The sequence below is a fragment of the Balaenoptera borealis genome, assembly GCF_965194805.1.
Source record: "Balaenoptera borealis genome assembly, chromosome: 6".
Taxonomy (NCBI): Eukaryota; Metazoa; Chordata; class Mammalia; order Artiodactyla; family Balaenopteridae; genus Balaenoptera; species Balaenoptera borealis.
In genome coordinates this window covers 31,922,408-31,947,940 of record NC_138863.1, presented here as the reverse complement: position 1 = coordinate 31,947,940, position 25,533 = coordinate 31,922,408, and the positions used below count along the sequence as shown (strand labels likewise).

Below are 25,533 nucleotides of genomic sequence, written 5' to 3'. Positions count from 1 at the left end.
TTTCATTTCCTGGAGGCCAACTCAGCAGCTCTAGTAGGGGAAGGTGCTGGCTCATCCATTCATTATCGTGGGGACTGACTGACCCTGGTAAGAACCAGAGTCATTTCCCAGTTGTCTGAGGTCTCACCCTTAACCACGCCCATGCTTCATTCTCCCAAGCACTTCGAGGATGCCAGGGCTTCCATTATGACTAGCATCTGGTGTTCTTAATACAGAAGCAATTTAACTGTTCTCAAAGTGGGAGAGAGATTTTTTGAAGATTGGCGAAGGAAGCAGGTTGTTAAGCATCTATGTAGAGTACTTGGAAATGTGTAAACTGGTAAAACTAGAGGTCAAGGAGAAGTAGGTTGTTTCTACCTCACCATCTTGAGTCATTGAACTCAGGTACTGTAAGTTGTTTTATATCATTTCTCAGAAGCCAACCTCTTTTCTCACCTTAAGTTTCCATGTAAGTTGGTATTATGGGGGAAGGAAAGCATAATGCAAGCACTGTTGTTACTGGTGTTTAAAAAGGGCCATTAACACAACATTGTAGGTCAACTATACTTCAATTAAAAAAATACAGGGGCTTCCCTGGTGGTCCAGTGGTTAAGACTCCATGCTTCCAATGCAGGGGGAGTGGGTTCGATCCCTGGTTGGGGAACTAAGATCCCACATGCCACGTGTGGTGTGGCCAAAAAAAAAAAAAAAACATAAATAAAAATGCTTTTCTTTCTGAAGGAAAAAAAATTTAAAAGGGCCATTAAAAATAAAGTTAATATCTACCCTTCTTAATACACCCAGCTGGAAATTAATGTAAAAGCTGGGATCCTGATGGCTTGTGTGAGTGAGTGTATGTGTGTGTGTGTGTGTGTGTGTGTGTGTGTGTGTAAACTTATAATAAAATCTATTTGGGATGTTTGAGATTATTTTATTTATTCTTTTTTTTTAAACCACACTTGTGAATTAAAATATGTATTTCATATGAGTTCAAGCTAAATACCCAAATTTTAGAATAAAGGACAAACTCTCAGAAATTCAAAAGGGTTCTTCAATATAAATAGAAAGAACAAATAGTGACTCAAGGATAGTAGAAAGTAGAAAACAACTACAGCTTATTTTTGGAGCAGCATTTTGGGTATGGGTGGGGTGTTTTCATTAACCTATAGATGCCAGGTTTTTCCATTTTAGATAACTCTAATTGATTTCTCATGTGTCAAGGATTTAGCATTGTTAGTTTCCACAATAGTGTTCACATTTATTATAGAGTATTACATCCTTTTCCAGGTTGGAGCTTTTGGGTTCAAAATAGTAAATGTGCAATAAGAATTGGATTATTATTTTGCTTCAATTAAAAAAAATCTCATCCATTTTCCTTTTTTTGCTTGGAGTCTCAAGACAATGCTGATAATTATAATTTTACAATTACAATTAAAAATAAATATTTATTGAGTGCTTTCTGTATAGGTAGTATTACTCTTTGTTTCTGAAATGTTTTTTAATGGTAAAAAGATATTCTAAAAGTTGGCCCATGTTGACAAGACATGGAAACAGGAAAACATGGAGTTATGGGGTCAGTGAATAGCAGAAATTCAATTGAGAACAATGAAGTTAAAATGCCAAAATGTCATTTTGAGTGGAAACTGTGATAGTCTTGAATGCTATGGTAAGGTGCCTGTATTTTAAAATCATCAATGACTTCCTTTTGCCTGAAAAATTAAAAGCAGAGAAAGGGTAGTAGTGATGGTGTGATATTATCAGAAGTACTTTTTTAGATATATGTAGAAATATATAAAAGGTGAATTGCAACAAGGAGAGGATAAAAACCTGAGTTAAGAGTAGGATTGCCGATAAATACAAGGTGTCCAGTTAAATTTAAATTTCAGATAAGCAAAAAATATTTTTTTTTAAGTTTAAGAATGTCCTGTGCAATATTTGGGACATGCTTGTACCAAAATAAGTATTTGTAGTTTATCTGAAATTCATATTTAATTGAGTTACCTGTATTTTTATTTGCTAAACCTGGCAGTCCTATTTAGGAAGCTACTGCAATAGTCCAAGTAAGAGGTAACAAAGGCCAACCAGGGCAGTGCAAGAAGAAACTGATAGAAGGGTATGGATGTGAAAGAACTGAGAAGGTAAAATCGATAGGACTTCACAACTGATAAGAGAAAATCATGTGGCTTGAAATACTATAATATGGAAAGATGAGCTAGAATCTAATAGACTAATTTTCTAATAGAAAATTTAGATATTTCAAGGAAAAAAAAATTGGCTAACGTGACATAGCGTAGTGATTCTGTGAATTGATAGCCTTGACGAGTACAATGACACAAACATTAAAAGAAATCATTGCAATTTTAAATTAAATTGAAATAAAAATTTAATAAAAGTTATATTCTTTGAAGAATAATTAACATTTTCATAGAGGTATTGCACAGTTTAAATACTTTATTAATAGCATTGGGGATGTTAGGCTGCTTTTTCATAATCCAGATAAATGAAAGCTCGTGGCTTTTATTCTCCCAAGGCATTTAAATATGTACCTTAAATCAAACAACGTCCGTGTGTTTCATTTCTGCTGAGGAAATAGTCTTTGAAAGGGAATCTGTTATCAAGCTGGGCAAAATAACTTGTGCCTCATATCAATGAGTAGGATTCAAGGGTGTTTTACGAAATCCGGCATTAAAATTATTAGACAATATTCCCATTTATTTTAGTACAGTCAACTGGGCAATTATATCTTTCCAGACTTTGATTTCTAGACATACATATTTCTAAACATATATGTTTAGAAAGATGGTAGAATAAATTTAGAAGACGGTGGAATAAATTAGAAATTATAAAGATGTTCCTTGAGAACTTTTAAACTCTTATAAAGCCCATTTAAATGAATTCAATAAATATTTATTAGGTACTTTTTTTGAACCTAGTTTCTACCAATTACTCACAAGAAGACAGACCCTCTCCTCATAATCTTAAAGACCAAATCAATTATGGAGCAATCAAGTAGGAATAGAAACTTCAAGTAAAAAGCTATGGTTCCCCATTTTCCTTGCTCTCTAAACCTCTGTCTGCTACGGTAGCTCCCTGTATCTGCCAGGGTCCAGTAGGGGGACAGAAACCACACTATTTGGACAGAGAGAATTTAACATAAAGAATTGTTAACCAGGCATAATGATGTGACCTAGGTAATTGAGAAGCAAAAAGAGAACTCTAATGTATCATGGAGGCAGCAACAGCAACGACCACCCCTGGGGCAGGGGAAACAAGAAAAAGAGGTTAAAATGACTAAAACTTAGGGCTTCCCTGGTGGCACAGTGGTTGAGAATCTGCCTGCCAATGCAGGGGACACGGGTTCGAGCCCTGGTCTGGGAAGATCCCATATGCCGCCGGGCAACTAGGCCCGTGAGCCACAACTACTGAGCCTGCGCGTCTGGAGCCTGTGCTCCGCAACAAGAGAGGCCGCGATAGTGAGAGGCCCGCACACCGCGATGAAGAGTGGCTCCCGCTTGCCGCAACTAGAGGAAGCCCTAGCACAGAAACGAAGACCCAACACAGCCAAAAAAATAAATAAATAATAATTAAAGGTGCTAATAATTAAAAACAAACAAACAAAAAAAAAGACTAAAACTTAGAAACGTACAGGAGGAGCCTTGTATGCCTGGAACCCAGACCTCTGAGGAGGGGTCTCCAGTCAGTTAGGGCTGGTGTCTCTGGGGAGTGCGGAGAGGGGTAATGAAACTAGCTCTGCACATCTTAGAAAAAAAATTACAAAGTGGATTCAGCTGATGCTAATGGAAGGCACTGCTGCTGCCGCAGTGCCCTGGGGTGATGTTCACACAAACATGGGCCAGATGGAGAAGAGCAAGTCCCTTCTTCCTGCTTCAGCCTTGCAGTCTCCTTCTAGAGCCTCTATTGGCAAGAGCCTAAATGGATCCAGTTGTCAAAAGTAGAAACGTAGTTTTCAGACTCCTAACCTCAGCATCACAATGCAGAGTATAGAAGAATTGATTTGAGCTGAGAGACCATGACTTAATGACTGGTCCATCTAAATGCTTCTCCTGGGTCACATGTTGCCTTCTCCAATGGAACCCCCGCCCTGTCCCAGAATGACCTTTCCAAAGCCCTCCAAATCTTCTCATGATCTCAGAATAAAGGCAAAGATCTCTACCATGACCCACAGACCTGCATGATTTGACTCCTGCACGTTGTGTTTCCATCCTCATCCTGGACCTCGATGTATCTGTAGCCTGTTCGCCTGCCTCCCAGTCCTTGAATGTGCCATGTTCTCTTCTCCTTCAGGGCTTTTGTACACACTACTCGCTGTGCTTGGAATATTCTTCCCCTCCTCTTTGCCTAGTGTAGTCCTACTCAATGTTGAGATCTCGGCTCAAGAATGGTTACTTCTTTAGGAGAGCCTCCTCTGCTCCCTAGACTAGAGACCTCTCTGTTAAACATTTCCATGGCTTCCTTGCTCTCTTCATGATTTGAAATTGGGTTGTTGTATTTGACTAACGTGTCTTTCCCCACTATATTGTGAGCAACTCAAGGGTGGGGATTATGTCTGGTTTGCTCCCCACTGTTTTTTCAGTGTCTACAAGGCGTCTGGCACATAGCAGGTGCTCAACAAATACTTATCACATGACCAAATGACTGAAACAAATTATTTTGTGAGGATGAAGGGTTTATTATAATAATTTAGGATGCTATTGTCACAAATACTGTCATTTCACTATAAAGAAAAACAATTGGTAAGGAGCACTCTGAAAACATGTTAATTTTTCAGGGTCCAGGTTCAGAACAGTGAATCCCAAACAGTGGGAGGCTTTTCCTTATTAACTCATTCCAAGGTCCAGTTTCCCAGTGCTCTTTTTATTTCCTAGATTAGTTTATTTCTGAAGGAGGTCAATCCTGTTCACAGAGTAGATTATAGACCATCACAACAGAATGTAACAGGCCAATATTTTTACAGACAATACACATACAGAGGTATATGTGTGTGGGTAAGTGTGTGTGTGTGAGGTCTTATATTTTCTCTTTCTGAATTCCAAAAGTAAAGGGCAGCTTGCTTATTGATTGCTTGACTGATGGATTGACTTAAACCTTTCTCAGAGCTGGGGTCATATGGGTTTCCATAGCACCACAAGTTGGGTTGTAATGATAGAGTTCTGATTGGGTGCCACCAAGCCCAGGCCAGTTGACTTTTCCGTGAAGTGAAATAGTCTGTACATCCTGCATTTTCAAGGTCCTAGCAACAGATTTTCTGCATGCCTCTCTTCATACAAAATCCTACTCCATGGGAACCAGCGCAAACATGCAGGCCCAGCACCATCCAAGTTCATTCTTAGAAAAGAAACATTTCTTCAAAGGAAGCATGGTCTCCCCACCCTACAGACAACCTTTTACATTCTCAGAAGAGCAGTTCGTTTTCCTGGTGCGACACGTCTCAGACACCTGTATTTATGATTAGGGTCTTTGTTCTATAAACTGAAGGTCTACTCCAACAATTTTCCCAGAACCACAGATTGGTCTCTACCAAACATTCTTTTGAGTCTCCACCTTGAGAGACAGAAAAGTGTTTACAGCCTTGAAGCGGTGGTTCTAGTTTTCACCCTTCCCATCAATGCCGCAAAGATGTGAAGGGTAAGTTACGGTCAGGGCTTAGGTTTAAAATACCGCGAGTAACACAGCCGCCCAGCAGACTCTGCAAGAAGAAAGTTTTTTACAAGCGTGTTTATTCATTTAGTCATCCACTCATTCAACCCACATTTACTGAGTGTTTACTACGTGTGAAGCATTGCTCTAGGCACTGGAACTATTGAGTTGATAGGGAGAAACAGATCATAAATAAATAAGATAATATCAGGCTATGATCAGCACCAAAATGAATATAGGGAGGGACTTGTGGGCCTGCACTGGCATGGGTGGTCACTGATGTCATTGATGAGATGAGGTTTAAGTAGAAATCTGAATGACAAGAAGGCACTGATTATTAAGACATGTGGGAAGAGCGTGTCAGGTAGAGGGGGCAAATTGTGCTAAAGCCCTCACGTGGAAGTGAATTTGGCTAAGCGTGACTGGTGTGTAGGGGGTGAGGGGCCTGGGAAGGAGAACCCAGCCCAGAGATGATGGCATAGAAGAGTGACTTACCTCCTCCACACTCTGTCCCATTTTGTCTTTTCCCTGTGCTGGGACTAATGCATTTTCTGTTATACCCATTCATGATTACTGCTTAGGTTCAGTTGGAGCACCCATTTGCTCTACTACTATACTCCATCAGTTCAACTTTAAGTATAATTTGAGAAAGAGATAATACAGTTCTGAGCTTAACCTTGGAATATTGTATAAGGCAGCTACTACATAATACACTTGGGTATTAGAAAATAAGATAAGTAAGATTGGCTATGGGGCTGTATGTTCTGCTAGATAACCCCCCTCCCCACTAATCCTCTGTTAGATTTTTACAGCCCATAACAACAAATTCATGTGTTTATTAAGCCTTCAGCAAAGCTGTACATTCACTGACTTACCAGACTACCCTAGAACCACAGAGCCTGGGTTGGTACAAGCCTTAGGGTCACCTAATAATCTACACCAACCTCCCTCTAATTCTAATTGTTTTGTGTCCTGATGAGTGATCATCCTGCCTTTGCTTGAACACGCCCAGTGACACTGTCTGCTTTTTGAGTCAACTTGTTTCATTGCTGGATAGCTCTGGTCATTAATACAAAGAGTGGCTTTCTAAGTTGAACTCTGCCACCCTATCTTTCACCCTTGGGGCAGGCAAGGACAAACAACAAAGGAACTTCCCAGTATGTCTTCTAACATTTTTGGACTTTTTGTAGGCTAATTGGAGGTACGGTATAACTGAACACACACACAAACACACACACACACATTCAAATGCAACTGTAAAATTGGAGTTAGGTTACAATATTATCAGAGGACCTTAGGAGGAGGTACTTCTGTCACTGTTTTGTCTCAAATCTTTGCTGTTTTCAGAGCCAGCAGAAGTAATGAGGCCTGGGTGTCTCTGACTGACTATATGTTTTGGCCCCTCCTATGGCTGAGACCTGTAAGCACCAAGTCCTTTACTTTGGATTTCTGGGATCTAGAAGCAGACCTTTTATATTCCTCTCAAAACAGGGCCAGAGCTTCCAGAGGGTGGAAGATTGAAAGTATTGAGAAAGAGTGAAAACATGCTTGCAGTATTCTGTAGTTTGGCAAAATGGTGATTCTCACAGTATGTCTCCCCATCCCCCCTGCAGATGACTCACCTGGGACCATTTTTATTTTTAATTTTTAATTAATTAATTTTCCCCCAACCTTACAGTGTTTATTTGATCATTTTTTCATTTATCTGATTGTGTTTATATGCATTAGGTTTTTTATTCATTGGTTTTTAAAAAAAATTTTATTGGAATATAGTAGATTTACAACGTTGTGTTAGTTTCAGGTGTACAGCAAAGTGAATCAGTTATACATATATCCACTCTTTTTTAGATTTTTTCCCTATACAGGCCATTACAGAGTATTGAGTAGAGTTCCCTGTGCAAACAGTAGGTCCTTATTAGTTATCTATTTCATACATAGTAGTGTGTATATGTCAATCCCAATCTTCCAATTTATCCCTCCTCCTCCCCCCTTACCCCCTGATAACCATAGGTTTGTTTTCTACATCTGTAACTCTATTTCTGTTTTGTAGATAAGTTCATTGGTACCCTTCTTTTTATAGTCCACATATAAGTGATATCATATGATATTTGTCTTTCTCTGTCTGACTTAACTTCACTCGGTATGAAAATCTCTAGGTCCATCCATGTTGCTGCAAATGGCATTAAGGATCTTTTTTAAATGTACAGGTTCTTATGACTGGCTTCAGTCAAATGAATTCATATTTCTAGGGGCAGGGATTCCGTGTCTGAATTTTTAACCAGCTCTTCAGGAAGCCATAATGCTCATAAAAGTATGAGAATACTGCTACAAAACATAAGGAAAAAGAAGAAGAAGGAATGAGGAATAGCTCTGATGAAGGAGAATAAGAAGGGAGGAAAGGCCTCCTACCAGTGGTCTCAGATAGAAAATGAATCCCTTATGTAAGTTATGGTACAAACAACCATCATAAAATATAACAAGCAAATGCTGTAGATGAATATATATTGACATGAAAATATATCGATGATATACTGTCAAATGCAAAATAGTGTGATGAGATAATTCCATTTTATATGTATGTATGCATAGAAAAATCTCTCAATTCATGCAGCCTAAGACTATTCATTAACAGTGGTGAACAAGACTGGTAGAATACTTTGTTCACAGTCTAGTAAGTATACATTCAGCACTGTGTTAGCACACTATTTATGGATATAGAAATTTCTATTGCCTTTATGAATTTTCCAACTTATACATAGATACCACATTGTTTTCATAATAAAAAATAATAAAAAATGAACATAAATGCTCTCCTAATACAGTATATGCCTTATGTATTATGAATCATGTTCTTTTCTGCCCTCTTCTTCTTTTGCACTGGTTTTTTTTTTCATCACGGTCTATCCTTTCTTTTCTATATCCAAGTCATCAGTAATATTCTACCAATTTTGTGTGGAGAAAAATCAAGTTCATTTCATTTATTATGCACATAACATGTATGGGTGTATCAATATCTGGCTGCATAAGTATTGTTCATGACATCTTTCCTGTTGTTTTCTCTCCAGTCTGGTGCTTTTTTCTGGTTCAGACTACATGATACACAAATGAGTAATAATTCCTGGTAAGGAAGCCAGGAGTCAGTGGCAGTACGTCTCAGTGTATTTCAGATCGGTCCGTAGTATGGGAGTACTCCCCGAGATTTTATGTCCAGTTCTAACTAGTCCCTCTTCCAGGACCAAACAAGGCTGGACATGAACTAAAGGTAGTCAAGTGACTTTAACAGGGAAGCACCTTGAACTCGGCTGTATTGGCTGAAAGAGGAGCTGTACAGTGAAAGGAGAGAAGTAGGAACTGTATCAGGCAGCCTTTCTGCCTTCCCTTCCCTCCTGACCAGACTTGGTTTAAAGACTCTCTTTTGCTTTATAGACATAGTTTCAATAATCCTGAATTTTATAGGCTATAGGAAGACCGAGCAGGTGCAACATCTTTTAAATTCAGCTTTATTAGAGCCTGAGACCTGAGGAAGTCTATTGCACAAGTATTCAGTTACCCCAGATGATGCAAATCTAGAAATGAGAAACATGTTTTCTTTCCTTTTTTCCTTCTTTCTGGCTTAGCGAAGTCACCAAAACTCTAGGTTATCATGTTGTAATATGTTTTCAACATATTTTCAGCTCACAGATGCCTTTGCTTGATTTCCTTCCAGCAGACCCTGTTCCTCATGCATTTCTAATGTTAAGTCATGGCCCACAGTCAAGCATATGATAAGCCTTATGTTTCTTCTGGACCAATGTGAGTGAGGCTTAGGCTTAGAACTGTGGGAGAATGTAGATGGGAAGAGGAGTGAGGGGTTTCTCCCACACTCCAAGCTCACTGTTAAGCTATTACTATTCTGGGAATGATAGAGAGAACATTGCTGAGATATTTGCTGTGTGGGACCAGGGTCGTGTGTGTGTGTGACCCTGACAGTTATACCTTCACTTCAAGGTTGCTTTAAAGAAAGGTGTAAAGAGGCTGTGATGCAGGAATCTTAAGAATAGTATTATTCTTTTCTCAGACCAAAGCCATTGGAAATCTCTTTCCATGGACATCTGGAAACCATTTAGGACATCCTCCTTGTGCATGTTGGAGACTAAACAAGTGCTATCAATCTAATGCAGTTGGGAAGTTGCAAATTCATAAGAGCAGCTGTGATTCTTACCAGCATTCCTTCCAGCTTCCTAGTAAAAGTACGGCTGTGTCCAGGTTAAAATGGAAAGTTCTGATTTGGCGTCCATATGTTTTTTTTTTTTTAATTAATTAATTTATTTATGGCTGTGTTGGGTCTTTGTTTCTGTGCGAGGGCTTTCTCTAGTTGTGGCAAGCAGAAGCCACTCTTCATCGCGGTGCGCGGGCCTCTCACTATCGCGGCCTCTCTTGTTGCGGAGCACAGGCTCCAGACGCGCAGGCTCAGTAGTTGTGGCTCACAGGCCTAGCTGCTCTGCGGCATGTGGGATCTTCCCAGACCAGGGCTCGAATCCGTGTCCCCTGCATTAGCAGGCAGATTCTCAACCACTGCGCCACCAGGGAAGCCCCCGTCCATATGTTTTTCAATTTAACATTCCGCATCTAGATTTTTAAAAAGTCTCGGTGCCTGACTGTTGGAATATTCATTGTGATTTTTGATACCTGCCTGGAACCTCGAAACATGTGAACACAGATTGTTTGTACTTTTGGAAAGGTTTTGTTATTGCCTTTGAGAAGCCACCATAATGGAAGGCAGTCTGATAGAATGGATAAATGAGTGTGCTGATTGACCAAAGAAAAGAAATGCAAAGAGGGCAGATAAGGAAAAAAAATAAACATAAATGTAAAGCTATGCTACATGTTCCCATCTCCTCTGGGAGATAATCCTGAAGCATTTTATTTATTTATTATGTGCACACTCACTCTTCAAAATGCTGATGACATGAAAATAAAAATGATATGGTCCCTGCCTTCAAGGGATAGAATATGGGGAGAAGACCTGTAAATTAACAAAAATTGCTGATTAGGTGCATCATGGCAGAAGAAAAAGTGGTAAATCTATCGGGGTGGAGATGAGGGAGCGGGAAAGAAGAAAAGAATTCATGGAAAAAGTAGGCATTTGCCAGGCTAATGAAAAGGTAGGGCAGCCCAGGCAGAAGGAGTTACATGAGCAAAATAAGTTTCAAAGAGCCTGGTAGGTTAAGTGGATTGGTCTGACCAAAGAGCAGGGCGCAGGAATGTGGAAGAGTCAAGAACCAGGCAGCAACCTCCAGGGAAGTTGGATCTTCATCCTCCTGATCATTCTGTGGAATATTATTAAACATTCCCCAGGCAGCAGTACCTCAGGTTGCTGTTTCTCTTTAGTCAGTTAATGTTCAGTTTTATGAGCAAAAACTAATTAATAAAAACAGACTAAAAAAATGAGAAAACTTTCACATTTATGAAATCAGTGGATATTAAAAAAAGATAGGAATATCAGAAAAGCTGCAAAATCTATATACTTCTGATGGGGATGTAAATTAACAGACTTGCCCAGAACTTTATATATGTACGTCAAAAGCCATACAATTCTTTGACTCATGGTCCCACTGCTGGAAATTAACCTTTTAGAATAAAATTAATCCTTGATTTTAAGATAAAATACGGGACTTGGTTTATTTTGTGTAACTTTAGGAACATGAATGACTGTCACACCACCCATGAAGAGGAGATTGGGAGAATTATGGCTTGTTATTTGAGAAAGTTTTAAGTAAGCCTACACGTGAGTACATGGAGTTTGAATTAGAACTACCTGCATGAAGTAGGTAATCCAAATAGAAATAACATTAAAACTAGTCTTTATCTGGTAAAACACTTAGGGTTCCAGCAGAAGCAAATTAGAAACTGCTTAATCGGGACATCTCCAAACTTGAACACCCTGGGATGCCAACGGTAAACAACTTCAGTGAAGATGAGCTCACAGTAAAAAAAATAAATAAATAAATTACAGACTTCCAGGCTTCCAGATCTTCATCTACAAGGAGCATAACTGACCAAGACCTCCAGATGCTGCACTCGAAAGCCCCTCACTCTGTTTGTGCTGAAGCCAGTCTTCCCACAGGCTGCTCCCAGCTAATGCCTGAATGTGGCAGGGAGACCTAGGCAGGCATCCCTAGGTATGTCACTGTTTACCAGTGACACATGACACTGTTTATAGCTGTGTTTAGCATGAAGATTCCCCAGAGGTTTGCTCAACCTTTCTTAGACTACGGAGCTTCTAACCAACCTTCCTTCCCTTCCACCTTCACTCAGGATTAGAGTTGCATGATAATCTGATGGCTCTCCCAGCCTTCTCTAGTTCCTTCTTCATTGCATCCCATGCATCTGCTTCAATAAAATCTTTAATTTCATTTTGGCATTTGTTTCTTCTGAGAAGACAAATGCCTTGATCTTGGAATTTGGGGCTAGCTTTCCCATCAACCAGCAGGTGAAAGGACACAGTCCTCGCTAGTAGATGCAGTGCGGATAGTCCCTGACACAAGATCAATTGCTAAAGATTTCACCAATCGTGACCTAAGAAAATGTCCACGTGGAGGGGAGTACTGAGTAAGGTGTGATGATCCAGGCTATTAAAAAATATGGAAGGAATAATGCAAACAAAGATAGTGGGGTTGGCTGGCTACTACTATGTTGTATTAATGTCCCGCAGAAGGATACTGGCAGACTGAGGATGTTAGGAAGCATTGGTAAGTGTGAAAGTCAGAGAACTTCTGTGGTAGCTCTCAAAGAGCCCCGTATCCCCTGCAGTAAAAGCACAGATGCAATTAAAGGCAGATTGAGGACCTAATTGTTAGAGTCACAGAACTCCAAAGACATTTGAATGTTCAGCCAAGGCAGGTCTATTATGCAAAGGTCAGGGATCTGGTGGGAAAATTTAGAATACTGAAACATGGGCTAAAGATATCTAGATAGTGCCCTGAGGATGTTGACTCTGCAACCTTCACAAACTCTCTAGGCTTGCAGAGGTGGCCCACCTTCTGTATTAAGAGCTAGCAGTCCTATGGTGCTGAAGGATGCTGCAGAAATCTCACCTCCATAACAGAGGCCACCTTCAGGACCTGACCCCACCTCCTCTCCTGCCTGCCAAGCCATTAACTAAAGCTAAACCCCAGTATACCATGGTTGAGGTCATGCTGGGCCTCAACCCAGCATGAAAGAGACTTGACATCCAAAGAATTGTAATAATTAGCTAGCACGTTTTAGCAGGAGCCAGGGGAACACTCACGGGATTGAATTTTGAGGGTGTTTGATCAAGGGGGCTGGAATGTAAGACTGGATAAGAAAGAATTAATTGACTTAAGAGTGCTTTCTTGAGACATGGGATTTAGCATCCTAGTGAAGTTGTTAGGGGAATGGGTCAAACTCACAAACTCTTAGAAGTCTGGATAAAGCAATGGCCACCACTCATGAAGTGGAAATGCCTGAGGTGCCCTGGCAGATGGTAAAAGAAGGAATAAAGACCCTGAAGAAGTGGGCATGGGCAAATCATTCACCAGGGCCATAGGGAATGTACTGGGGAGAGGGGCATCAGCAGCTCAGTGGTTGCCTCCTCTGGGTGCCAGAGATTATGGTAGGACAGGCAGTCACAGATCTGAGCTTATTAACATCCGTGGGGATGATGGAGCTCTGGGAAGCCATGAGACTGAAAGAAAAATGAGGCAAGAGTGGAGGATCAGGAGGCTGAGGACTGTTGCTCCAATAAAACATCAAAATCCCTTTCTCAATTCCTTGACCTGAGCCAGTTTTCAGATCTGGAATCCATTAACTGAAGAGGTGACCAGGTACCTAGGAGGAAGGATCCTTCAGCACTGTGGCAAGAATATACTGTGACAATTACCTCTGTCTTTCTCCCAAGGGACTTAGGACAACTTACTCAGATGGGGGAAAGGGGAATAACCAGATATACTGAGGGTTAATGGACATAGGGTCTGATATAACATCAATTCTTGGAACCCCTAAGTGTCACCATGGTACCCTTTGTTAGAATTAGAGCCTATGGAGGCCAAGTAATAAATGGAATCCTGGAGGATTGCACAATTGGAGTTGATATATTTGGAAATGGAGTAAGTTCACACAGGTTTCCTGGTCTGTGGAATAAGAGTTATCATAGCAGGGAAGGCCAAGTGGAAACCTTTGAAATTTCCCAACCCCCTTTCTGTCCCATCCAAGATAATAGACCCCACCCCCCAATATCATATCTTGGGGAAAGGGGATGGTGGAGATTAGTGTCATCTTTAAAGACCTAAAGGACGCAGGGGTGGTAGTTGCTACCATATCTCCATTTAATTTACCAGAATAGTCCCTTCTAGAAAATGGATGGATCCCAATAGTTCTGTAGATTACAACAGTAGTAGCAGCTCCAAGTGCAGCTGCTGTACCAGATGAGGAATCATTCCTAGCGCAGATTAGTAAGGACCCAGGCTTGTGGTATGTAGCTATTGTCTTGGCAAATGCATTTTCTTATTCCAATTAGGAAAGAGGATCAGAAACAACATTCACATGGCATGGGCAACAATATTCATTTACAATTTTGTCTCAGGTCTATCTCTCTCCCATCCTCTGTTATAGAATAGTCTGAAGAGACCTGGACTGCCTGAACATCCCATAGAACATCAAGCCGATCTATTTCATCAATGATATCATGATGATTGGACAGGTTAAGCAAGAGATGACTGGCATGCAGGACCTTGGTAAACCATATGTGCTCTAGTGGGTGGGAAGATTCAGGGCCATATTTTAGGGTCCAGTGTTCAGGGCTATGCTGGAATATCCCCTCCAAAGTTAAAGACAAATTGCTGCATCTTGTATCTCCTATCACACATACACACACAAATACACACAAACTCAAAAAAGAAAAGAAACAGCATCTGGTAGGCCTCTTTGAGTTCTAGAGCAGGGGTCCCCAACCCCCGGGCCATGGACCAGTACCAGTCCATGGCCTGTTAGGAACCAGGCTGCATGGCAGGAGGTGAGTGGTGGGTGAGCAAGCAAAGCTTCATCTGTATTTACAGCCGCTCCCCATCGCTTGCATAACCGCCTGAGCTCCTCCTCCTGTCAGATCAGTGGTGGCATTAGATTCTCATAGGAGGGTTGAGTCCTACTGTGCACTGCGCATGCGAGGGATCTAGGTCGCATGCTCCTTATGAGAATCTAATGCCCGATGATGACCTGAGGTGGAGCTGAGGCTGTCCCATCACCCCCAGATGGGACCATCTAGTTGCAGGAAAACAAGCTCGGGGCTCCCACTGATTCTGCATTATGGTGGGTTGCATAATTATTTCATTATATATTACAATGTAATCATAATAGAAATAAAGTGCACAATAAATGTAATGAGCTTGAATCATCCCCAAACCATCCCCACACCCTGGTCCGTGGAAAAATGAAACCAGTCCCTGGTCTTACATGAAACTGGTCCAAAAGGTTGGGGACTGCTGTTCTAGAGGCAACACACCCCACATCTAAGAATATTGCTCCCACCCCTGTACCCGGTGACATGGAAGGCTGCCAGCTTTGCATTCAGTTCAAAGCAGAAAAGGGCACTGCAGAGATCCAGGATGTAGTATAATCAGCCCTGCCACTTGGGTCATATGACTCAGCAGAGCCTATGTGCAGAGGGTATCAGTGGTATTGAAAGCTCTAGCAGGAGGATCATAATGAGGGCCTCTGGGATTCTGGAGTAAGGCCATGTTATTGCAGCATTATTTTTTAAGAAATAGCTCTTGATTTGTGACTGGACGCCAATAGAGGTAGAGAACTTGACCGTAGAACTCCAAGTGACTATGCATCTGGAACTGCCCTTTATAAGCCGGGTTCTGTTAGATTCACCAAGCCATCAAGTCATATGACACCAAAACAGTCAGTCATAAGCTGGAAATGGTATATCTGGGATTGAGCCCAAGAAGAACTAGAGGACAAAAGTAAGCTGCATGAGCGGGTGGCCCAGATCACATGTCATCCACCGCGGTTGTATCAGTGCCCTTCCCCAGCTTATTCTTATGACCAAATGCATATTCCAGAATGACCAATTGAGAGAGGGGGAAAAAGCCAGAGTTTTGTTTATGGGTGGCTCTGCTTGGTACTTGGGTGCAAGCTGAATGTTGACAGTGGCTGCATTATAGCCTTATTCTGGGGTGGCCCTGAAAGACAGTGAGGAGGAAAAAATCTTCCCAGTGGACAGATCTGTGAGTCATGTTCCCAGCCATCCACTTTGTGTGGGAAGAAGTGGCCTGAAATGAAAATACCGATCTCGGGGCGCGGTCAGTGGCATGGACATTTGATCAAGGACTTGGAAGGAAAAGGATTGGAAGATTGGAGAAAAGGAAGCCTGAGGTAGAGTCTTGAGGCTAAATATATGGAAAAGGGCACAGAGTGAAAATATTTTGTTCCATACATTAATGCCCACCAGAAGGTATTCACCGTGGAAGAAGCACTGAACAGCTAAGTGGATAAAATGATTTGGCCAGTTAACATTAACCAGCCTTCATCACTGATCACCCCAGAACTGGTATGACGGACAAATGAATAGAGCAGAAAAGAGAGAGGTGACACATTGGTCCAGTAGTACGGACTTCTACTTACCGAGGCAGATCTAGCTAGTGCTATCTATGGATGTCCAAATTGTTAGCAATACTGAGCCCCCCATATGGCTCTATTCCTTGGGGAGATCAATTGGCCACTTGGTGAAAAGTTGACCGCATTGAGACCTTTCCATCTTGGAAGGGCCAGTGGTTCATCCTCTCAGGGACAGATACCTATTCTGGGGATGAACTTGTTTTTTCTGCCTGCAGAGTCTCATATCAATATTATTATCAAGGGACTTCTAGAATGCCAAATCCACAAGCAGAGAATTCCCTTCTGAATATCATCTGACCAAGGGACACACTTCACATTGAAGGAGGTGTTGGAATGGACTCATGTTCACTGGCTGTATCACATACTGTAGCCAGAGACAGTCAGCCTCACGTGGTGCTGCAATGTCCTTTGAAAGGAGCAGTTGAAATGCCAGCTTTGGGGAAATACTCTGAAAGGATAGGGTATCGTCCTTTAGAATGCAATGTATTTATTAAGTCGGAGACTCCTATATGGTGCTGTGACCCCAGTAGGAAGGGAACACGAGTCCAGGGATGAAGAGGTGGAAGCAGATGTGGGCACATTTACCATCACTTGCACTGAATGACCCACTGGGGGATTCTGTGCTTCCTGTTTCTGCTCTTGCAAGGGAGCACATTCTTGGTAGAAGACATAGCAAATGTCCCAGCTGCCAGGAGAATGCCTTGAAGTCCTGTGTCCCAGGACCAGCAGGCAGGAAGAAGAGTCACCATATTGGTAGAGATAATTGACCCTGATCAGAAGAGGGGGTACGGCTGCTTCTACACAGTGGGACGGAAGAATCCAAGTGGAACACAGATGATCCACTTCTTGGATCTCGCCCCATTGTAACTGTGAACAAACATATGTAGCAACCCCAAACTGTGAAGGGTATGATTATTAAGGCTAAGACCCCTCGGGAATGCAGGTTTGGGTCACACCATCAGGGAAGCCACCAAGACCTGTCTGAGGATGTTGGGAAGAAATTTAGAGTGGAGGAGGAAGACTGGTTGTGGGCTTGAGATCAATTACAGTTATGGGGGGTTGTTGTCTGTTCATTAATCTTCCTCTTTTGAGTTTTCCCTCAGGAAGAAAGGCCCACAGGAACTGTGGAAGAGGAGCTACCAGAACCTCTGTGGAGAAGTGGATCCCCGTGACACAAGGGGTGGACTATGGCATCCATGAGAATGAGCCTCACAGACCCTCTACTGTAGGAAGGGTAATGGCCAAGGGCCCAAGCTCTGCGCTCTGCCAGCCATCACCCTGTTTATGCTGAGCTCTTGCTTCTCACTGTGTGTGGCAGGAACTGTAAAGCAAGCCTGTTCCAGGGGGTCCACCTCGGCTCAAGGACCTTGACAGTCTGGCCAAAGCTTTCTTAGACTGCACAGGGGTCTAGAGCGCTTCCACTCAACCTTCCTTCCCTCCTTCCTTTCCTTGGGAGTCAGATTTGCGTCCTGATCTGATGTTTATCCCAGAAATCCCTATCTCCCTCCCGATTTTCAGTCACAGATAATTCTCTGAACAAAACCCTTGTATGTTTAATCACATTTTGGCCCCAAATGTCAATAGTCCTGAGCTTGAGAAACCCTGGCTTAGAGAGATAATAACAATGGGAGTTGGGCATCAATATTGGCTTAACTATTTTGTGATGCCCTGGAGATAGAGCTCTCGGGGTTTGGTACAGATAGCAGATGCTGCACCAAGGAAAATGATGTTTCTGAGAAGCAGTCTGACTGAGAGTATCCTGTTCCTGAGGGGTTTGGTCAGAACTGGCTTGCTCTGAGAATGCACGGACTTAATAATCCTTGTCTGCTTGTTTGACTTCCCTCCCTCCTCCCATCCTTCCTTCCTTCCTCCCTTCCTTCCTTCCACCCTCCCTTCCCCTCCCTCCCTCCTTCTTTCCTTCCTTCCTTCCTCCTTGCCCCCTCCCTCCCTCCCTCCTCCCATCCTTCCTTCCTTTCTTCCTCCCTCCCTCCTTCTTTCCTTCCTTCCTTCCTCCCTCCCTTCCTCCCTCTCCCCTCCCTCCCTCCCTCTCTCGCTCCCTCCCTCTCCCCTTCCTTCCTTCCTTCCTCCCTCCCTCCCTCTCTTCCTTCCTTCCGTCAATCCTTCATTCTTTCTCTCTCTCCCTCTCCCTCCATACCCTCCCACTCTCTCTTTTCTGGCCCCAGTGACTTCTTGTCTCTTACCTCAATATAGTAGTAAGAAAATAACAATGATTACTTGATAGTTCCATCCTGAGAACGCAACTCTCATGCACACAGTTAACAATGACATAGTTTGAAATTTCTCATGGTTCAGTTTCGGATAAAGGGTGAATGTTCTTGGAAAGTTTGCACTTAATCAGAAAAGTTATTTTTGAATTATGGTCTTAGAGTAATTGCTGCGCTTTTAGATTTGGAAATATATTCTTACCAGGTATTGTCCACTCATTGCTCCGAGAGTTGGGTTAATAATTTTATCACTTAATAATTTTTTCCTCCTCTTCAGTTCTTACACACTTGCACACATTTAGTTTCACTTCTACTGTGAGCACTGCACCCCCAAATTAAAGCTGAATTCACTCCAACCTCAAGTTCTAACTGGGTCAGGTTTGTTAATAATCAAGCCCAGTTTAATCAACTTTTTCATAAAATTGATCTGGGTTTCAAGAACGTAATGAAACCAGAACATGGGGGAGTTTAGAATATAGTCTGGTCTCAATTTGCCTGCTCTTTGAAAACCACAGTGTGGTTTCAACCCATCTAAACTTGGATAGTTTAATTGAAAAAAATAGTGACTGGAAAATCCCACCAACCAATGGAATATAATAGCGCCCTTCTAAGGACAGTAACCCAGAGGGAAATGTTGTTTTTCTTGTTAGGTTTGTCAGTAAAGTGATAGATATTCTAAAATAAATGTATCAGAATTTATGAGTGCTGATCGCCTTAGAAAGTGACCTTGGACATCCAATCAGCCATTATTTAATATAAATAATCAAGAAACTGTCTTGATCAGTTTATTTCATCTGTGTTCCCAAATATCTCACCTCACCTTCAGACTCTGTTTTACCTCACTCCTAAAATTCTCAGTCTTTCACTGAATGAGGCTTAGCATTAGTAACTATCCAAGACTTGGATCCAAAGAAGTTTTGACTATTGGGCTTATACCTTGGGAAATAGTCACTAGGCTCTCTCCATAGTCAGGCAAGGCCCAACTTTCTTCCAAGTCCCTTTGTCTGGATCTCAGGACTGAGTTTCTGCTTTGAGACTTCTGACTGTCTTGCTCTGTCTTGCCCTTTCCCGAGGCCAGAAAATTTCTATCTTGGGACCTTGGACTCATTAGTCTGTGGGGAAACCTTCTGAATGAAGAAGTATCCAGTTACTATCTACCTGGATTCCTACTTTTTGTGTTCTACTCACCGTATACAGTCTTTTCCTTGGGCTTCAGTACTGCTACTTGTGCCTCGTGAAGGTTTGGAATAACCCCTCATCTGATCCCCCAGGGGCCTGAAGCTTATCTGCAGTCCAGCACTAGTGATGGGTAATGAGAGAATCAGCCCTCCTCTCCATCTCCACATGACTTGTGTGACAGGATTATATCTCCTGCTCAAATCCAAGATGTGATAGCTCATCCTTTGTTCTAGTGATGCCACCATTACTGGAAATGTTCTTGGTATTGAAAGGCCTGCAGCACAAGCCTTCCAACATTTTCAAAGGCAGCACTTATTTGTTGCCTGAATATGAATATGGTATTTTTCGCTCAACAATTTCTTCATTAACTGAGGGACCTTGGTGACCAAACCAGGTGTTTCCAATTTTGTATCAAAACCAAAATATAATTGTAAAGTAACAAGACACTGTTACTTTACAAAAGTGAGAATAATTTCAAAAGAGGCGTCCCAGGGATGTCTTGAACAATGACAGTGTCACTGGAAAAATACAGTCTTCCAAGATGGCATATTTGATGAACTGCCACCATTTGGATTTGCAGTTTTATGCTCATATCCACATGAAGATGAAGCAATTGAATCTTTCATCACTCGGAGCTTTTTTTTGTTTGTTTTGTTTTGTTTTCCCAGCTATAATGAGCTGTGGGGAGCTAGTCATCCTCACATTTCCTTGGGATTCTCCTTGTGACACAGTGACGATGTCTCCTCTAATGTTACTGTGTAGCCTAAGTGTGGATAACTAAAAGAACTCCCTGTGCTAAAGAAAGCTGAGTCTCTTCTTTTCCTCTTGCCTCTTTCTGCCAGAGAAGAGGCTGGCATGGCTGAGGGCCTTAGACTACACTCCCGTAGCATAAAGGGAAAAGTATCTTTAAGTAGGAATACAATTTTGACATAGAGAAATTGGCCAGAGAATTTCTAAAATTGCTTAGGATTTGTCCTTTAATTGTCTGCCCTTGTTATGCTCAAGATCATGTCTAATTTATGTTACTGAATATGGGAATTTCTAGAAATTCTCTGATACCTGATTCTGACATTTTTACCCCTTGACACCTGAAGTCCACCTTAAACTGCAGGTCATCTGTTTGAATGACCTGCTTGATGTATCTTGTGCAGTTTCTATAAAGTTAGAAACCAAGGACGTGCATTCAGAGAATGGAAAGTCTTCAGTGGGATGTGAAGCCAGGCTTATCTATCTGCCTGTAAGGATCAGTTTCTCCTTGTCACAGCCAGTAAGAGATGGACCTTAAGAGTCCTGAGAAAACAATAATTCAAAAAGACACATGTACCACAATGTTCATTGCAGCACTATTTACAATAGCCAGGACATGGTTACAACCTAAATGCCCGACAGACAAATGGATTAAGAAGATGTGGCACATATATACAATGGAATATTACTCACCCATAAAAAGGAACGAAATTGAGTTATTTGTAGTGAGGTGGATGGACCTAGAGTCTGTCATACAGAGTGAAGTAAGTCAGAAAGAGAAACACAAATACCATATGCTAACGCACATATATGGAATCTAGAAAAATAGTACTGATGAACCAGTGGTAGGGCAGGAATAAAGATGGAGATGTTGAGAATGGACTTGAGGACACAGGGGGGAAGGGGAGGCTGGGACATAGTGAGAGAGTAGCATTGACATACATACGCTACCAAATGTAAAACGGATGGCTGGTGGGAAGCTGCTGCATAGCATGGGGAGATCAGCCCCGTGCTTTGTGATGACCTAGAGGGGTGGGATAGGGAGGGTGGGAGGGAGGCACAAGAGGGAGGGGATATGGGGATATGTGTGTGCATATAGCTGATTCACTTTGTTGTATGGCAGAAACTAACACAACATTGTGAAGCAATTATACTCCAATAAAGATGTATTAAAAAAAAGTTTCTGTTTTGCCTTCCTCAGCTCCATCCATTTGTCTTTCATTTCTCTTCTTCTTTCTTTTCATCTTCCTCTTTACTCCCATTCTCTTAAAAATCCTGAGGATGCTTCCCCAAGTTTTTCTTTGCTATAAGAGATTTTTGAAGTCAATCAATATGTTCAGATTATACAAATGGCATTCACTTGCATAGACATTTTATGATGCTAGTTAAAAGAAGGCCTGGATATCTAGAGAGCGAGCCAGAGAATTGGGAAGTAATTTATTTTCTCAAATGAAAAGAGTGGTTCCAAATGATGAGAAAAAAAATGTATTTACTCAACAATATTTATCACCATAAACTTGGTTACTGAATTTAACCTATAAACCAAGATAATAAACTCCAGTAGCAAAGGCTTAATATTTATAAGTCATAACTTCCTTTAGTTCTTTTTTATATTGTGAGTCAAAAATTCCTAACAACTTCATTTGGTTTTAAGCACACGTCTGTCTCTCTTATCCAGAGAGTGAAATGCAGGGGAGATAGTTGACCAATGCTTCTTGACCTGCTTATATTTGGGGAGGACAGGAAAAAAATGTTTCTGGTATTTTCTACTTGTCAGTATTTCTCAACCAATGTAAAAAAATGACCAGAAATGGTGAGAACTTTATGTGATCAGACTGAATTTAAATAATGTTGAGAAATAACAAAAACACAAGAAATGGATTCCTCAGGGTTTTAAAGGCAACTTCATTGCTGTAACATGATTCTCTTGGATGAGTACAGAAACTGGGCTCTACACATGTGCCAGACAAAACCTAAAGACCCTGGGTTTTAGTCATGGTGTATCACCCTTGCTGCCTTCAACAGGTCCTGATGTGACCAAGTAAGTGCAATTATTTAGCTTCCTACTCATGGATGAAGCTCTGGGCCAGAGAGTTTCCTCTTGGAGCATAATCCATGAAATAGAGCCTGCTAAGGAAAGCTGCTAAATGTAACCAGCTGCTTCTAAATTATTTTCTCCTAAAGCATGCTTGAATAATCAGTTCACTGAGCCAAAGTTTCCTGCCATGGCCTCCCTCTATCTCATTTAGCTTTTCTACAACCATGTAACCTATTAGAAAATTGTGCCCAGGAGAAGGCAGAGCCAAATAATCCATATTTTAGATTCCGGTTGGTAATGGTTCAGTGTGATGTGTGGTCAGAATTGTAGGCGATGAGGAATAACCAGAATCTTTCTCCCTTGCCTCAGCCAGATAATGACACGTTTACCAGTTCATCCCTTTTACTCTTGGAAAGAAGCAAAATTGCCTATGTGTTCTGTCCAGATTACACTCAGAGAAGAACAAAAAAGTATGGCCAATACGTACTGTAAGATCAATGATATGCTTTTTAAGATGGTGAATGCCACCCGAATCCATTGGCATGACCATATATTTGTGTGTGTGTATGGTAAACATAAACATAACATAAAAGTTACTATTTTAAACATTATAAAGTGTACGATTCAGGTATTTATACATTCACTATGTTGCGCAACTATCACTACTGTCTAGTTCAAGAACATTTTCATCACCCCCAAAAGAAATCCTATACCCATCAAGCAGTCATTCTTCATTTCCTGATTCTCCCCCCTCTCCCTGGCCATCCATAGACTGCTTTCTGTCTCTATGGACTTGCCTATTCTGGATATTTCATACAAATAGAATTATATAACATATGGCCTTTTATGTATGATCTCTTTTACTCAGCATAATGTTTTCAAGGTTCATCCATGTTGTAGCATGCATCCGTACTTCATTCCTTTTTATGGCTGAATAATATTCAATTGTATGGATATACCTCATTTTTTAAATCCATTCATCAGTTGATGACCACTTGGGTTGTTTCCATCTTTTGGCTATTGTGATTAGTGTTGCTATAAGACCATGATTTTTTTTTTTTTTTACTTAAATAAAATCTGATTTGCTGATTTGTGTTTTTGGGTACCCAAGCCCCACCAGGAAGTTTGGTGGGGCTGGGTTTCAAGTTGCAAACTAGCAGGAAATTAGAGGCAGAAGCCCTGTTAATTTAATAGGGCTTGAGAAGATGGCGAATGATGGTGAAGGCATGAGAAGAGAATTAAACTGGAGTTAAGGACTTTTGGGCTCTCATCTTTGTTCTGCCACTAACAAGTTGTGCACATAATTTTGGGTAGATCAGTCCGCCTCCCTGGGCCTTTGTTGACCATCTATACAATGGGAGAGCAGAACTCACATTTCCTCTAGGATTCAGTGCCTGCAACATGCTGTGCAAAACCATGGTGTTCCTTATCATCTGACACACCTTTCTCCACCATCAGAGTTGCTATCACTCACACTGCAAAGGACTAAAGATGCTCCTTTTCTGTATTCAAGGTGTGACTATAACAGTTTCCTTTGAACTGGATGTGTGGAGGAGGTCATGGCCTGAAATCATAAATGCTGCAGTAGCAGCAGGGCTTGAAATAACACAGCTCAAAATATGAAAACAGTGATTGTCTCTGTCACCAAGAATCTGAAATAAGTGCTTCAGGCTGACATTACCCAGCCACAAATATCATGGGAGAAATGGGTTCCATTGAATGGTTGACAGTTCCAATGTCCACTATTTATAGCTAGCAAGTATTTGGGTGTCAGGTGGGTTATTCAGCATTAAAGACAATTTTGAGTCATACTCCAAGGTTTCTTCCTCTTTCACTGAGGCAAGTAAACAGTGACTTGCGCAGTTTCTTCTTACGTAAAATGGAAATGATACTGGGCCATCTCAACTTGTCCTAAATGGGAATCAGGCAGGCTCTTGAGTACCATTCAGGTGAAGAGAGCTGGGGTGCAGCATCACAGGTTAAATATTGGACTATTTATCCTTCCCTTTCTGTCTATTTGTCTTTGATGATGAAGGAATAAGGCCTAGATGTGTGATCCTGGGCAAGCCAATTTACTTCTCAGCATCGGTTATCCAATCTATAAAAGTATCACCTATTGATATTTTGAAAACATCTATTCTTGGTTTTTGATAAAGTCACTTACTTAAAATAGTCATGGCTGGGTGTGTTGCAACAGGGGTGAAGGATTAAGAATAAAACACAATTAACTTTAATTGTACTTTTTAGATGTGAGAAGCTAAGAAGATCGAGAGATAATCAGTGACGATAATGGCTGAAACCAGAAATATGAGATCATTATCCATAAATGGAGGTAAGATATTCAAAAGCACTCAATCATACAGAGTAAGGAGCTTGGGTAATTAGAACATAGATTCCCCCTTCACATTACTTTGTGACGGTTGTAATCACAGTTGACTTTGTCATTTATTCATGCAAAAATATTCGTCTTCATCTCTGCATAAGTAGAGCTCTGATAGGTGAGGATTAACCTTCAGCTGAAGCAGCCCCTGCATTTCGTCATCCAGACCACCAAATAAAGCTTTGCTTCCCTGACAACAGTTTCCACTTTCCCCCCAGGGAGGGGACAACGTAGACTAAAAAGCCAGCAGGAATCTACTCTATTTCCCCGCTATGGGATTGGCAGAAAGTCCACAGCTCAGAACCATCCATTTTTACGTGACTTTATGATGTAGATTACAGTTTCCTAGGGACTGAAAATTCACCTACCACATTTATTTAAGTAAGTTCTTGCCCAGCCCATATTTTCACCCTTTAATGGTAATGAAGCTAAAATTTCTTTCCAGTCACTTTGCATATCATTTCCTTTCTCTTTAACTCTCTTTCGCAGTGAGATGATTGTTAGATCCTTCTTTAGCAATCACTTTGGTAGATGATTTTCTTTTTCCTTTGAAGTCGATTTTGAAAGAAGATGTACTGTGATGAGCTAATTAGCATAAAAACACAGAGTATATAACCTTAATTAGGCATGATTATAGGCTCAACGTAACGGGATGTCCTGAAACTGCACGCTATGCAAATATTAGACTTTTCATTCTTCCCGTTACA

General features: G+C 41.2%; 1 long non-coding RNA gene across 1 annotated transcript in view; it reads left to right on the top strand.

Moving 5' to 3' along the window:
• Positions 1 to 25,533, top strand: part of LOC309631132 — a 372,959-nt gene that overhangs the window by 170,973 nt on the left and 176,453 nt on the right. The window lies entirely within an intron of this gene.